Source organism: Cryptomeria japonica, chromosome 2 (assembly GCF_030272615.1).
Source record: "Cryptomeria japonica chromosome 2, Sugi_1.0, whole genome shotgun sequence".
Taxonomy (NCBI): domain Eukaryota; kingdom Viridiplantae; phylum Streptophyta; class Pinopsida; order Cupressales; family Cupressaceae; genus Cryptomeria; species Cryptomeria japonica.
Window position 1 is genome coordinate 281,734,810 of NC_081406.1, and position 18,037 is coordinate 281,752,846.

Below are 18,037 nucleotides of genomic sequence, written 5' to 3' on the forward strand. Positions count from 1 at the left end.
TTTTGAAATTTCTCGGCCCATCTCTCGAGGGGGCATACCACCCATAAAATTCACATTTTATGGGGCATTTCTTCACACCTATTTTTCTTTCTTTGAAACGACGCGATAAACCGGACCATCTCAAAGAGGGGCAAATGTAGTCACATAAATCTGTCCAGCTTAATTAAATAAATATTCACTATTTATTTGATTAAAAATCCACTAGCCATCAATTAATTAAATTAATATTTAATTAATTCATCCCCAAACATTCTTCTATTAATTAAATAAATTATTCAATTTATTTTAATTCATTCATTAAACCAAATACAAATCAATTAAACAAATAAAATCTATTTATTTAATTAAATCCCCCTTTTCCTCTTTTAAATAAATTAAATAAAACATTTATTTAAATAATTATTCCCACCCCACTTGCATTTTCCTACAAATGCAACTTGCACTCATTTATTGGAATAAATGAATTTTTATTTTAATAAAATCCTATTTTCCCTCACCCACCAAATCCACTTGCAAAATCTAATCCCCTTCTAGATTCTTCTAAACCCTTCCTAATTAGCCTAATCCATCTTCTAAATTTTGTCACATCCCTAAGCAAAGGGAAGTCACTTCTCAAAACCTCAAAGTCTTTGATAACCATTAAAGGCTTCAAGTCTTCAACCACTAAATGGCTCAAAGTCTTTGATAACCTTTAAAGGCTTTCAACCTTCAACCACTTAATCCCCAAAGTCTCCAATAACCATTAATGGTTAATTCAAACCTTCCCACATGGTTAAAATATTTGTTTTGACTCAACCTCTATCCAACCCAAGGGTCTCATCAGGCCATTAATGCTTTGACCATGATTATCCCTTAAACATATGCACAAAGGTTTATCCTTGGATTAACTCTTAATCCAGTGGGTAAGCTTAATTTAGACTTGACCCTTAGCCTTTAGATAACCATGAGGTCTTCTTAGGCCTTTAATGCCTCCACTCCTTTTCTCAACCCAACCCTATGTTGACACTTGTCACCATTTCATCGGTGCCAATTATGCACATGGATCCCCAACTTTCAAACTCAACCCTTGATTGAATCTTTCAATCTCAACCATCCATTGCTCCATTTTTCCTATAAATAGAGCTCATTCCTTTATAATCCAGATCCTGAAAACTTGTATACATCTAAGCTATAGACATTTTAGAGAGCATTTTTAGCATAATCATCTAATATCTTATTATTTTGGTTAAAATATATCAGTTTAACATCAATAGCATAGCATTAGCTTTTTATTTCACATTCAAAGCTCAATACTACAATCTCAATCCTCCATAAGCATCCATAGTGCAAAAAGCTGCTGAGAGCTACACTATTTTGGAACTTGGAGAGGAGAGGAACAAGGGAGGAAGGAACTAAAACCATGCTAAGAGGCATTTGGAGATGCTTCGTTATCTTTGCTACTTTAGTTAGATATATTAGCTTGTTTTTAGCATCTCTCTTGGTATGCCTTTTTAGATTAGTTTTTGATTGACAAACACTGACAATCTAACGTTTTCATGTTTCTTTGTGTTGTTGATCATTCACTAACCTTGTGCCATTTAGGAGGGCATCAGTTATATTAAAAACAACCCTAGTTTTTAATTCTAAAATTGAACTTGTGGATTGTATAGATCTTGAATTAATTTTCAGATTTGAGCTCTTGCTTCAATTTCAAAATTCATATTCTTACCTTACAACATTCAAATTTTCAAAATTTAAATTTTTAAATTAAGTGGCTTATGCAACAAAACCTAATTTTTAAATTTAAATTAATCTTGTGCAATTTCCGATTTTCCTTTAAGCATTTAATCAGTTTAATTAAATGTAAAGCTTATTAAATTTGGCTCTTAACCTTAAGTGTGGCCTTCCTTGTTTCATTCTTTCAATTAATCATCTCATTACATATCCTAAGTGTTTCCTATTTTGACCTTCAAGGCTTGATTTCACATATCTAGACATCTTCAATTTTTATATCCTTCTAGAATTCACATCAAAATCACAATATCTTGCTTCCCTGAAAATTTGGTAAGAAGTTGGTCGGACCAAGTGGCTAGCTACCTAGTCCCGACTTTTTCTCCCCAAATTTTGGGAGCCTATTTTGACTATATTTTATTGTTCAATTCCAGATACTTGTGAAATTTTATTGATTTCAGGTCGCCCTAAGGTCGAAAGAAAATCTAAATTTCAACATTTTCAATTTAAATTTTAAAATTAAGCGGTTAATTACATGCACACTAATTTTTAAAATTAAATTGATTTCTTCAATATTTCATCATTTCAAAATCTTAAATTCTAAAATTAAGAGGTTAGTTTTGGACAACCCTAATTTTAATTTTAAATCTTCCCTCCTTTCAATTTTCAATTTTAAAAATTAAGAGGTTATTTTCAATAGGCCATAATTTTAAAATTCAGTCTCTTGTGGATAATTTTCATTTTTAATTTCCTAGGAGATTGCATCATTTCTTTTTAGAATTTTGAATTAATCAATTAATTTGCAACTTAGCTGCGAAAATTCAGATTCCTAATTTCCCTCCCTTAGTGCATGAGTTTTACTACTATTAGCCGTACTTATAGTATCCTCGTAAGAAGAAGTTGTAGAATTAAGGCTGCCCAAGGTTTAATTACTGAGGAGATGGAGCCTAATTTGGCTACCTTTTTCAATGAGGATATTGGTGGTGCTTCCAATCCTACAAAGATCCTTGTTTATCCTCTTGATAATTATGATGATGAGGAGGAATCACTAACTAGGGTATCCATTGACCAATTGGCAAAGGTGGACTGTCAATTTGACAATCTTCAACAATGGATGAGTCAAGAATACTCGGAAAGTGAAGCTCTCCCATTGATTGAAGGATTAAAAAAAATGATTAGAAGTGATAAATATGGTGTTGATACCTTGCGTGGTATTTCTCATATTATTTATTCTAATATTATGCCCATGAAGAGTTGTGTTGAAGTCCTACATTTTACACAACCTCCTAGTCAAGTTAGTCATTCCATTCCCTTGACAACTCCTATGGCTAGTATTCCCACCTTTACATCTAACATCATAGCTACCTCTACACAAAATTTCATAACTACAAGTGTCAATCATGGGGGAAATCCCTCTTCTGTCATTCCTCCTACCATGAGTGTTCCCCTTGTTACCCAATCACCTATATCACCTATAGATGTTAGTCAAGGGGGTAACTTCTTCAATCATAATTCCTTCATTCCTCCTATAAGTCTTTCATTTTTCACCCAATCTTCTCCATTACCTACCTACCATAGTGTCCCACCTCCTTATTCTCAATCTCTTCCTTCATTTAACAATGTTACTCCTCCCTCTCAATCCAACATGTCTAATTTCAATCCTTCTACTGAAGCTACTATCAATAATTTAGTTCAAACAATGTCCTCTTTACAACAAAAAATAGTTTCTATGAATAGATCTAAGTATAATGTGCCCACATTAGAGCCAATTATCCAATGACATTGTTAGATTTGTCCCTCCCAAACATGTAGAAGTCCCTCAGTTGGAACTTTATAATGCAAAAGGTGATCCCTTAACTCATGTCAAAATATTCCAAACTTTGTGTAGTGACTTTTCTCATGATCAAAGATTGTTAACAAAATTGTTTACTAGAACATCACATGATAAAGCTTTACAATGGTATTGTTCTTTGCCTCCTTATTCTATTACCTCTTTTCAATAATTGGCTAATGCTTTTATTTGACAATTTCACAATAACATTGGTCCTGAAATTACTTTGACTGATTTGATGCATTGTAAACAAGGTGTTAAAGAAAAAGTGATTGATTTTATTGGTAGATATAAGCATATGTATTCTCAGATTTCTTTTCCTGTGCCTAATCAAGATATCCAAAGAATTTTTATTGCTAATTTACAAAAATAAATTAGGGATAAACTTCTCTTAACTAAGTTTACTTCCTTTCCACAATTGTGCGCAGTACTTCACAATTATCAACTAACATGAGTCAATTGGAGCAATCTCCTCCCATGGCTCCGAGTGATAAGGGTGATAGTGCTCAACAATTGTTTACAAATTTCAAACCAAACAAAGGATTTATGAAATTCAATGACAACAACAACACTCATGTAGCAGCCACTAAAGATGTGCCTCCTTTGTCTAATTTTAAAAGAGAAAAATAATTTACTCCTTTGAATGAATCTTTGCATAGAATTGTCTCAATTATTACAAAGGAATGTGTTAAAAATTCCCCCAATCAAACCAATTGATCCATCTAAGACAACTTCACCTTACTTTGATGCTAAATCCTTTTGTCAATATCATCGTCAACTTGGTCATGACACTAAAAAAGTATTTTTAATTAAGAAGTAAGATTCAAGATTTGATTGATAACAATACCATATTTGTGGCAGGTGCGAATGATAAATGAAACAAATCTGTAGCTCCTCCTAATCAAAATCTTCAGATTTTCATTGATCCTTTACCATCCCATTCCACTAATGTGATTGAGACTGACCATCTTGCTTTCTCTCCCAATGATATTGGCCTTGAATCTAATAATGTGGTGAATCTTGTAGATCAACAAGAACCTCCTAAGGACTTGTGCATCACATTTGATCCTAGTGAGACAATTAAAGCACCCGATGGCCCATTATACAGTGCAAAAATCAAAGGTATGCCTTATAGAGGAGTGCTTATTGGTCCCGCTTTCATGGTTAATGTGACAACTGAATAATTTCTTTATACTTTGAAATTGCATCAAGTGATATATGATGATATTGATGTGGTAGTTAAATTTATTGATGGTTTCTCTTGTCCTGCTATTGGTTCTATAACACTTCCTATTGATGATGGCACTAAATGTTTAGATGTTAAATTTTCTATCATTCCTACATCTGATCAATTTCGTATGAAGTTGGGACATCCTTGGCTCTCTTCCATGAAAGAAATCACTTCTATTGTTCATAAGTGTTTGAAACTTCCTCATAATGATTAAATCATAATTTTTAATCATATCATATATCAACTTCTAGTGAGGCATGGAGATGTTTGTCTTGATTACTTTTGGTTCAAAAAATTGTAGCCTCTTCAACCTAGAAGTGATTCTCTCTTTAAATCATATCAAAATTGGAAAAATGAGATGATTTTGTCATTAAGTAAACCTAAAAACACTTAGCATTCCTCTTGATGATCAAATACCCCTTCTTGAGGATAAGATCATTCTTCCTCCTAAGGAAAGAAATAATCTTCTTCCCAAAGACGCACCTATTCCTTCTCCTAAAGAGAAGAGTATCCTTTCTCCTAAGAAAAGAAGTATTCTTCTTCCTAATGAAAACTCTATTCCTTCTCCTAAAGATGAGTCCATTCTCTCTCCCAAGGATATAAATTCTCTTCCTCCCAACTATCAAGTTATTTCTCCTAAGGGTAGACCTATTACTCCTCCTCATGATGGACCCAATCTCCTTCCTACACCTCCCATTCCTCCTTTATATGGTGTGGTTCCTCCTCCTTCATCTTACAAAGAGAAGTGACTGGCCTCTCCTATTTTCCAAAGTAAAAGACCTCAACCCATTCATCTAAACCTTCTCAACTTTCAGCCAAAACCATTGTGCAAGAGAACGCTGACGAAGATATTGTGCTAGAGCTCGTGAAGTTGCTTCCCAAATCATTTCTTCTCCTAAAACACCAACTCTTGACATGATTCCATTTTCTCCTAAACAAGATATTCAACCTAATTCTCCAAGATGCAAAATGATTAAGAAAAATGATTTTTCAAGTTCTATTCCTATTAAGGCTCCTATTTTTATTAATCTTGATGAAGAAATAGGTGAAAATGTTGTTAATGATGAAAATGTGGATCCTAATATTTCTGATGATGAATATGAAAATGTTGATGTTGACAATTATTTATCTACAAAAATTAAAAAGCATTAATCCTATCTAGTAGTAATGAACAAAGTGACTCATCCTTAAAGCATGGTCTTTGTTTGGAACTTGTGATATGATAGGGTCTACCTAGCTTGCTCACACTTCACCTAGTTGGTGTTGCTCAATTCCACCAACCTCTCCAGGTCTAACTATGCTCCAAGACCTCCAAGTCCTTCTCAATCTCTTCTAGGGTTTTCTCTTTTCCAATCCCAAGGTGTTTGCAACTAGTGTTTGACTAGGAACCCTATCATCACAAAGTGTCTTCAATATGCTCAATTGTGCCAACTTGATGACAACTTGTCAATTTCACCCCCATACTATTGTGAGTCATTGCAGAAGTGTGGAGGTATAATTTACCATGGAATTAATTCTATTTGGGTCCACTTGTGCTTTGTATTCACTATCTTTCTCACCGATTTCACCATTTTGCCTAGAAATAGGGCTACAAGGAATGAGCCCCTATTAGACCTCCAAAAATCCGGTTTTCAAGGGCTTTGAGGGAATCGGTACAAAAGAACCTACAAAAAGGTTTTTTTTTCTTCAGACACTCACCCAACCCTAAGAGATTTTGTTGGCTTTGGTCCTCCAGCTCGTCGTACAATGCCCTAACCCAAAAATGAGGGTTTGGTAGGGTTTCTAGGCCTTTAACCGGCAACGACTGGTCAAGTTTGAGAATTGGGCATCTAGATGACTTGTCAAGGTTTCTCCTTTCTATTGAAACTCTATATGGACCTCATGAATCATCCCAAATGGATTGGCCAAGGTTTGGTAATCACCTCTGCACTATGCACTCAATTTTCACCCTGTCTTCTCTAGCCGGGTTGCTCCTGGACTTGCCTAGAACAAGGTGGTAACCATGTTAATATCCACTTCAAGAACTCTTCCCTGCATATGTACACTATAAAATGGGTTGCCTTCCATTTCCCAATAGACTATGATGGTAGCACAAAAGGATTTTATGGGGCAACCGTTTTACATGAAATTGTTATTTACAAGCCAAAACTGGCTATTTGGAAACAAAACAATGAAAGTAGAAACTCACACTAGATACAAAGCATGAAATGAAACAAATGACACTGGAGCACACCAAAGAACTACAAATCCAAAACTGGATCAATGGATTCAATCCATTTGTATTCACATTTTAAGCAAAATAAGCCAAAAACAGTGATAACAGTCCGAAAATGAGTAGTTTCAGATTGTCAATCATACAAAATCAAAATTTCAACCTTTTTAACTGTGCAAGAGGAGGTTTAAATAGTCTTCCCCACATGTGGAGGCATTCTAGGGAATTGTGCTATCCCTAACTCCACTGCTAAGCTCCTTTAGGACAAAAGTTGTCATGACAACTTTTACAACTTTCCACTTTTTGCTTTGCCAACCTAAACAACCTATTACAAGTCATTACACAAGACTTTTTAGGAATTCCTAAGACCATTATAAATCTCTCTAATTCTCACACCAATTTATGCCACTTTTGACCATCAATAAGGTCATTTCCACTACTCAAACTATCACCTACTCACAAAGTGCAAACCTAGGAAGAAAACCAACTCAACTAGGCCTACACTTGACTCAAAGCAAACAACACCCACACACCTTGGACCCTCCTGGAGTTGTTATTAGGAACCTGACTTGGATAAGGTTAGTACAAGCCAAAATTGTGGAAGTACTATAAGCCTAAGTCCTAGGTGCTCCTGCACCATGATACCTCCATCTGTTGTGCTTGATGTGGCTCCTCTTGTGTATTGTCCACCTTCTCAAAACAATTATTAGCAAGATTGGGGGAGGATGACATGCTTGATTAGCTTCATTAGCACCATGGATTCTCTTTCTCTTTCCTCTCTTGCTTGTTTATGATCCTTCATCTATTTTTTATCCCTAGTGTGATCTACTTGAGGATGATGCAAAGCGTTGATATCTCTTTTCGTCTCTTCTATGTTGACTCAAAAGACAAATATGTTTCCTTCTTCCATGGTGGTTTCCTTTCTTTGGGAGATGAGGGCAATTCTTTGCGTGCATGCGCGCACACACGCACACATATATGATATACGTGAGTTATCATAAAAAGAATACTGAGTCCAAGGTTAGGCAAAGCCACCCCATGCTTTGTGTTTTGTGTTCATTAATCTTTGATTTGTTGTCTCTTGGGTGATAAATTATTGCGACAATGTGCTTGTCTTTTTGGGTATATCCTATCTTAAAGCAATTACTCCCAGAAAGGAATGTGCAATCACTTTAATGTGGGAGAATACACTCCGCTCATGATTCTCTCTCTCTTGATACTTAAAGTTACTTAGCGAACTTTGTCTTTGCCTTGTAATTTTCTTTGCATTTTTTTGACTCATAATAAGAGAACCTTACTAGTTGTAGTCATGGTTCTCTCTTTCTCTCTTATGATCTTCCCTTTTACCTGATCATTGAAGTTGTAAGATCCTAAAGTCCACTGGGGGATTGGTGTATCTTTCCTCTTTGACGTGGTGAAAGTTTGTCAATCTGAACTCCTTCTACTTTACTATGAGTATTTGCGTAAGATCATACTCTTGCTAAAGTGGGGACTAAATGTAGCATCCTAAAATTGAACCCATCGCAATTTTTTATTGCATTGGGGTCTTTCCCTTAGTATTTGTGCCCCTTGGCCTAATTGGAGACTTGATTATGCTCATTTAAGTCATAAATACCACCTAGCTCAAAGTTGTACCTCATTGCCACCTTGATCCTGCCCCCAAAATAGGGCAAGGATAGGGCATGGTGCCCTGGTCCTCACTAGGACTAGCGCACCTTGGTCCTCCCTAATGGGGACCCATTGTGGACCCCCTGACCTATCTCAAATTTTAGCAAGAAAAACCCCTCCATGTTGGCTCATGTCTGAAAATTAGTCAATTAATCTGACAAGAAGGTATATAAAGAGGATTTACCCTCTCATTTCAACATCCATAATAATGGGTTGACATTCATGAAGCAAGCATTGAGCATTCAAGATCAAGCATTCAAGCATTCAAGAGCAATTGAGAACTTTAAGTCTTCGTTCAAGCTCTGGAGAAACAATAGAGTCAATATTTTAAGCATTGAAGAGGAGATCATCATTCTAATTCATGAAGTCCTAATTCCATGTGGAGGCAAGAAAAACTTCACAAGGAGGTATAAGCATTTCATTTTTTAGTCAATTCAACATCCCCTCAAAGAGGAGGATTTTTACTTTCAGTCATTTCAATTACATTATTTCAACCACTTGGTTAATTCCAAAACTAGGGTTTGACCTAAAGGCAAGCCCCTATCCCCAACACATTTCCCTTCCCTTCTGTGTGTAGAAAAATAGGTGCGTAGCTGTAACTCTCAAGATAAGCTTAAAACACAGAGACAGAAAAACCCTTTTCAGCAATCATAAATCTCAGAGGACCAAGAGGGGGCGCCCTAGTCCCTTTACACGGTCTTTGATACTTTTGGCATTTTTAATAGAGTAGTTCCAAATCATCTAATACCTCTTAAATCCAGGTGCATGACAAAATCTCGAATTTACAACTCACTATTTTCTCAGATTTGGCTTCATTTCTTGCACTTAACCTTAATTCAACTAGTCAAGTTACAAAAGAGGGTCAAAAACATTCCATTTTAGTCAATCTACTTAGTATTCAATCCTAATCTGATTGATGACTGAATCTAGTGGATTTTTCCCCTCTTTTGAATGTAAAGGCATCTCCCATCCAAGGAAAAATAGGTGATTTGGTGATTTCTCCTTCTTCTTGCAAATTGTTGAATCACCTAATTTTCCCCTTTACATAACCAACCGATCAAGGTAATCAAAGATAACACCAAAAGGAACCCTATTTCTTTGCACTGGATCCATTGTATCTATAGTGTCATAAAATCATGACCCTAGCAATTTTTTACTACATTGGGGTCCTCACGCACGCGAGTTCGAATCCTCTATCCTGCTTGGAGACCAGAGATTGCTCAGCCCTCAGAAACAACTTCTTCCTTGGCCTCTGCATCACCCTATCCGCACTCTTCCCTGGAGAAAGGTGTAGGACAGGGGCATGGCACCACTATCCTCCCAGAATAGGGGCATGGCGCCCCTATCCCTACCCTATCTTGGGGTAGGACCCTTCCTAGGGTTGCATTGTTGGTTGTGCATTGGGCGGGAAACTCCACCGATGTCAGCCTGTGACGAAAATCAAATCTAGTAACATGTATTTAAGGGGCATTTGTCCTCTCATTTGTATAAGGTGGAATTTCGATAAGGTCATGTTGCATTCAAGAGCATTCAAGCATTCAAGAGCATTCAAGAATTCAAGCATTCTTTTCCAGCATTGAGCATTCTCAAGTCTCCCTTCAAGGCTAGGTGTTGTATTCAAGTCAAGGATTCAACCATTGAAGAGGAGATTGATTTCAACATTCAATTCCACACAAGCACTTCTATCAACATTACTATCATAATCTCCCTTGAGGTGATTTACAATTCAATCTTTCATTTACATCTACTTGCAAGTACTTTCTTTCATTACTTGGTTAATTCCAAAATTGGGGTTTGACCTAAAGGCAAACCCCCAATCCCAACCCATTTTCCTCTCTTTTTTGTGTGTAGGTTCCAGGTGCATAGTTGTACTTTCAGATTTGGGCTTCATTTATAGAGGCAGAAAAACCCTTTTCATTTCACGGATTTTTTGGAGGACCGTGTACAATCTTGCCACGGTCCTGATGATTTTTCCTCAAATTCGCAAGGCAACTTCGTCTCGACATATTACTACCAGATCCAGGTGTTGGAAATTGACACTTATTGGATTCATTTTGTTATCATTTATGGCAATAAGATCAGATAGAAGGCAACATGACTTGATGGAAGTCATAAACCAACACTAGGAGGCATATACCGGTAGATACCGGCATTGGAAGCATTCAGGGCTACACCGGCACCGGCATCAACATCAATACTTCAAGAAGCCGACATCAAGGAAGATTTATTTTGTAAATCATTTTGTAATTATTGTCGAGGCCGACATTGAATATCTTTTGTAAATGCATTGTAAGCCGACATAAGGCATATCATATGTAATAGGTATATAAGTCAGTCTGCTAGGTCAATTTAAATAAGCATATAAATGGTAGTATGATGGTATAAGAAATAGACATATAGAAGAACTGTGAGATGCGAAATACATGTATGAAGATCATTTTTGTATGTGAACATTGTATCATGCAATGATCTATGGATAGCTAGGAAAGAACTCTTGGAGGAGAAGCAATACCAGTAATAGTTCAAGACTGAGAACCGGTATAGAGCAGAACCAGAACCAGAACTAGAACTCTATCTGGCATAGCAGATGCATTCTTGAGTTCATTTTTCAGTAATTTACTTTGGCAGAAATCGTGTAGTCAGTGATACTCTTTAGTGATGAGGAGTATGCTTTAGGCAATATGCCTTCTTGCAAGTGCAGGCCCCTGTTTATGTAATATCCTTTCATATGGCCAGTGAAAAGATATTGTGGGTCACAAATCCCACCGTGGTTTTTCCTCATTGAGGTTTTCCACATATAAGTTCTATGTGTTATGGTATTCATTTATGTGGATGATTTATTTTCTTCTTGTTATATGCTTATTTGTTTACCGGTACATACATGCATGGTTTAGAAAGTTAATTACTGTTGATTCCAATAGAACAATGATTCACCCCCCCTCTCAGTGTTCTCATATCCCAACACCAAGTGCACAAATTCATCCCATATTATGATCTCAAGTTATAATCAATTCTTTGTCACTTTTGCACTACATAATTAGATCAATTCCTTTCCATTTCAAACAAGGAAGAGGGGATCAACTTATCATTTCCATTTCATTCATAATTCAATCTACCATCTCCATGTGGAGAGATTGAATCTAGTGAATTACCCTCTCCTCTTCCTAATGTAGCATGGTGAAAAGTGTTTGAAGGGTAATCAATAGTGAGACTCTCATCTCTCTTTGAGGGAAAGGATAGTTTTCCTCTTGATATATCATTCACCTTTTTTCCACAATTACAGTATCTAGGTATATGCCATGCCTTCTTCTAAGGGCATCAAAAGCTATTGCATAAGAAATATCCCATCCTTCCAAAAGAAGTACACTAATTTTCTTCACAATGTTTCTTCCTATCTCAAGGGTCATAGTGGTCATTTGCTCCTTGGCAACTCTTAGTAGCTCATCTTTCAACCTTAACCTCTCATCTTTCCTTAAGCTATCAAGATTTTTGCCTTTCCTCCTTTCCAGCTCATCCACCATATTTGTAATCATAAATTTATGGATTTCTTTTATGTTTATAAACTCATCACCATCCATGAATTGTTCACAAGAATTCAACCTTATGTCTTCATAAAGATCACCCCAAGCTTCAAAGCATCAAGTACCCATATTTGAGATGGGCTTGAATTTTGACACCTAACCTGGTGTCATACCTATGAGGAGGCAGATGTGCCTCTCCTTGATACTCAAAGCCTTCATAATTTTGAAATGGAATATCTCTCCCTAGAGATAGTGTACGCAATGGGGTGATAGCTCTAAGGCTTTTTGGAACTTGGTGTTGTGAGCTTTTGGAGGATGAAGCAATCATTGGTTTTTTCATGGTGACTTCCACAAACAATCTATGTGAAGGGAGAATCTTTGATGATATTCTAGCAGAAGTAAAAATAGATGAAGGCTCCTCAAGGCCATATGGAGAAGATGGTGGAGGGGAAGTAGGACCAATAGGGGAACCAATGGACTAAGGAGAACTAGGCTTTTCCTCCTCCACCTCTTGAACCAGTGGCACAACATCTAATCTAGGTCAGTCTCATGAGGCAAAGTGATCCTACCAACATCTGGATAAGTAGCAAAGACAACATTCATTCTTGCCTCTAGAATTAATAGCATCTTCCATGCTAGTGAGTATGTGATATCTTCCCTTTTCTTCTTATGTTCTCCATATTGGATTTTATACAATCTTTCCTTTCTTTTCAGAACATCATTGTAATCTTCAACATTTCTATTAAAATTTTCTTCAACATGTCATTCATTATGTTGGGGTTTTGTCTTCCCAAGGCCTTGAATGAACCATTTAGAGTCATAATATCTATATTCAGCCTTGGGAAGGCGATGCCTATTCAACAAAGAATTCAAAATTTCATATGTTTTTCTGTTGGTGAAATGGTACATCCATAGCATAACTTATGATGGGATAAATGATCCCTTCTTGTGAGCCCCTCTAACTAGGGGCTTCTTTGCTTCTACCAATTGGCGCATGATCTCAAATAAAGCAACTCTATCCTAAACAATGATAGGCAAAAGCCTAAGAGTAACAAGGCTACCAAAAACCCTTATAATTGTGAGGTCCTTAAAATAAAACCATGATCTCATTATGAGGGATTTCTAATTCGGGTGTTAGGTCTTTAGGCCTTAAGAAATTCTTTAACTCTTTACTTAGACCCACCTTACCTCTCCTTGGAGGATACTCAACAACTTTCTAACAAACAAATTTTAACAAACCATATAATTTTACTCATCCATATGCATATCCCAAACATAATTCCATTCCTGGACTGGAAGAAATTCTCTTCACCACAATAGTAATATGTAGGTCTATAGGCCAAACCTTAATAACTTTGTACAAGAAGATTGATTTGCCTCTCTTGAAATCACACGGGGCATTGTGGAGACCATCTTCCACTAGAGTAGCATTGTCGAAAGGTCTATTGACGTCTCTATTCTGGATGTCCACACACATCACCAACATCCAATTTGGAGTCATGTTTCTTTCATCTGCTACACATACTTAACACAAAGCATAATAAGTGTCTATGAAATAACTGGCAAATAAGTTAACATTATAGGGAGTAGCTTGTTTTGAAGTCAATTGTCTCTCATCTCTTGTCAAGCCTTTAGGTCTAAAAGATGCTAGCTTGTCTTTGTACAATCCCTCGTTGTTATTATATTTTCTTTTCAATTCTCTTGGATTAATGGGCCAATCCATAGTAGGGTTGAGTATATACACTTCATCAATGACCTCCTTGGTGATGGATGTCAGTCTACCTTCCCCTTTGGCCAAAACTTCCCTAGTTTTTGGTCTATAATTGTTACAATAACAACAACTAGTTTAATATTTACATATACATTTGGAACCACCAATCTTGAAAGATTTCAATTCCATATGTTTTATATAGGGGTCCATTCTTTTTTCTTCTTATATCCCCTTCTCCACAGGCTAAAACACCAAGGTGGAATTAAAGCATCCCTACACCCGACAAAATGGTCAATTATAAATTCATCAGGTCTTTCCCATGGCCTAAACCTCTTCTATGTTTATGTGGACATATGGAGTTGTGCAATTATCTCCTTAGAAAAATTCTTTTTTCCTAAGCTAGATGATTCAACTGATGTTGAAGTCAAGATTTATGTGAACAAAAACAACAATAGCTAGGGTTTAATAATAAAACCTTAGAATGATTGATTGAGCTTATAAAATTGAAAAAAAAATTTGAGGGAAAGTAATGATCAATGCAATAAATGCAGCTATGGCTTGCACACAAAACCCTAGAACATAAACCCTAACAATGGTAATCATGAGTTTGCAAGAGAAATACAGAGAATTTTTAGAAAACACTAAATAATTAATTGAATTGAAATGAAGTTAATATAATCAAAATCCTGGATTGTAATAGGAATTTGGGGACATTAAGTTGGTTTGATGGTGAGAGCTAGCCATAGAAATTTGTATTTGAATGTTGGGGCCCCAACAACAAGATCCATGTCAGTCGATGAAGAATGATAAATATGCATGTGGATACCTTTATTTTTTTTATTTTCCACCATTTACAAAAGTTTCTCTGCATTATGGAGTTAACATATCTGAGCTCATTTGGCTAAATGTGCAATCGCGCGAAGAACACTTGTTCGTTGATTTTGCAAAAGAGGGTCATTCATTATCATACTTAAGAGACAAGTAAGTTGGACTCACATCCTTGCCATATCATACAACCTTCCACATGTCACTTTTTCAGTGGTCTAAATGTATGTTGTCATCACTGGTAGGACCCATGCGCCACATATATAAGCAGAGTTGCAAAGTTAGCTTCTACAAGCAACTTTGGTTAGTTGTGCAATTGCACGATGATCTGGGTTGCTAGATAAATGGGAAGTAATCAACCGAAACTATGACATATGTTGTAAAGGAATCAGGCCCACCTCTCTTATGTATCCACTAAAAACCAATAGGTAAAATCTTATTGGTTCATTTGGAATTAGTCATATTTATGTAGGGCCCATGTGCCAAGTGAGCAGGGGGGTTGTGAAGTTAAGGTGAGTGAGAATATTAAACTAACTGCGCAACTGCACCACCATCTAGGCCATCGATCTTATAGAATAGGCACAACAAGATAAAAGGTTAGGAAATAAAGAAACTGGGTGGCTAACAAGAAGAGGTTAATCAAAAAAACAATGTGATAGGCTTAAGAGCTGACTTAAGAGATCAGAAACTGACTACAAAAGGTTACTGTGGAATTATAACAAAAGGAAAATAATTCAACAAACAACCTTAGGCTTTAGGGTTTAATGCCTTTAGGAGTTGAATTGATAGATCATGGAAAGACATAACCCTATACCAAGCTCCTTTATCATACAAGGTAAAAATATTTAGGGTACATCCCAACATAACCCCTCAACATCAAAACAAATGTTGATTATCATAGCCTCGACTACATTTCTCATTCTCAAGATGTTAGTATCCCTACTAAATCCCACATCCCTCCATCTAAATCCAAACATTCACACCTCCCTTCATTCTTTCCATCCATCTTAGGTCCTTGTGTCCCTCCATCTCCTATTCAAGATCAGCAAAGGCACACATCTTTGAGAACCTTCCCACCATCTACTTACATCAACCCATCCAAAAGGGCTTCATATCATTCCTATTCATCCATAAATTTCATTCTTCTTGGAAGCAATTTGGATGCCAAGACAAAATCCACAAGTCCAAAAATTCACATATATTCAAGGATCAATATGTCCCATTTAAACATGTAAAAATAAAGAAAAATTTGATCCAAAAGGAAAAATAAATGTCCAAAAGGCCACAAAAGGCCAATAAAGAAAAAATAAAAAATAAAAAACCATGCATATTCATAAGTTTCTCATAAAAGCAATGCATTCCAAAGAACCACAAAAGAAAGAAAAATAAAAATCATGTGGATTCCTAAAGAAAAATCAAAATTGGCATCCAAAATTGCTATTCCACCATCCAAGCATCTCCCAAGTTTCAAACCTATTCCTCCCTCACCTCCTTTATCCATTTTGGGTTCGTATGTACTAAAATCCATAGCTATTCATCCATCATAACCTCCAAATCCAAAATTCACTTTTCCTTAATCACTCCACCACTCCTCAAGGTGTGCGTTAGCGTTGATCTTCCCAACATTTCCATCTCCTCATACACAAATTTTCCAACATCCTATCCATTATCCAATACCCCTTTTCCACCCTTCTATTCCTCCTATCCAATTCTTCGCATAAATCCTTACCCTAGTTCCATTTACTCACCCATCGCATTCCCATTACATTATCCTACCAACGTCTTTGAGCATACCTTAATAGTCATGGTCTATTGTAGCACATGTTTCAAGGATACCATCCAAAAAATAATGAGATTCTTGAGTCCTTCATCTTCTATCATGCATCCATTTTATTCCAATTGTCCAGAAAAAGAAAAATAAAGAGAAATAATCCTTCCATTGGTGAAAACTTGGCAAACAAGTGTCTTGGGAAAGTACCATGATGAAAACCTGGCAAACATGCATCATGTGTAATCCATTATCCTTTTTTGTTCTACACATGGGGACAAGTTTTATCTGTGTTTTCCTACCAACTACATCTTCAATCATCTCTCATCCTTCGTTATCCACTATCTTATCTTCATCCATCTTCCTTTTCTCCATCTTTGATCTTGACAAGAGTACGGATCTTCATAAGAATCATGTATCCTATCAAATTTAATTTATCCACATACAACCCATATCCCTTATCTTATCCATTTCTTATTTCCATCATCCATTATCACCTTTTATATTGCTTATCTTATTTGTATAATATCTTCATCCATACTCCCTTTTGCATCCTTGATCTTGATCAAAACTAAGGAAAAAAATAAAAATGCAAAAACATGGTTTCAAAAACCACTAGACATGTCCCTTCATGTGGACCACATGTCATTCAATGTACCATGTCATTGTCTTATATTGTCAAACCCCTTAGCTTGGATCTAAACATGTTATCCCATCATGAGATAGTCCTTGGAAACTGGGCGTGCCAATGTAGATGGAGAAAATCAAATCTGAGATCTTATGGCACAAGATCCAGATGATTCAACATATTATCATTGGAGTACCTACAATAAACACAGATATGCAAATGCAAATATCTAAGCTAAAACACACATGCATGCGACAAAAGTTCACTCCATTGTTCTCCTACAAATCAAGATCTTGTGTTCAAAATATGGCTGCTCTCAGAACCACATGCATATGAAGCTATGATGGATGGATATAAAGATTATCAAATGCAATAAAATGAAATAGATACGAGAAATCAATGAAATGAACACAATGATAAAATATGAAAACTTGAATGCAAGAGAAAACTTCAAGTATGCAAATGATAGAGAGATTTGCCTAGCTTATAAATGAGGAGGAGCAAGGCATTTATAAATGTCCTCAGGGTGAATCTAGGTTGTAGGATAAATGTGGGATAAAATATTAGATTGGAGATGTTGGTCCCACATGCATAGGTGAGTGTAATAGATAGAGGTGAAGTATGATAAATAAGAGATGATATGGATATGAGAGGGGTTTGAGAAAATGATTTTATTTAAAATAAATAAAATGGATTATATGTTATTAAATGAATGAATAGTAGAATATATATTGATTTTAATGAATAATGATGAAACATAATAATATTATGAATATTATAAAATAATGATGATATTGATATTGTATTGAAATTTAGGATTATTAAAGAGTGGATCCACCTTAATGATGATTGGAAATTTGAGATTTTGATAAGAGGACACTTTTAATGGAAATTTTTTTGTGTCTACAATTTTGCCCTCTTTGAGACAATGC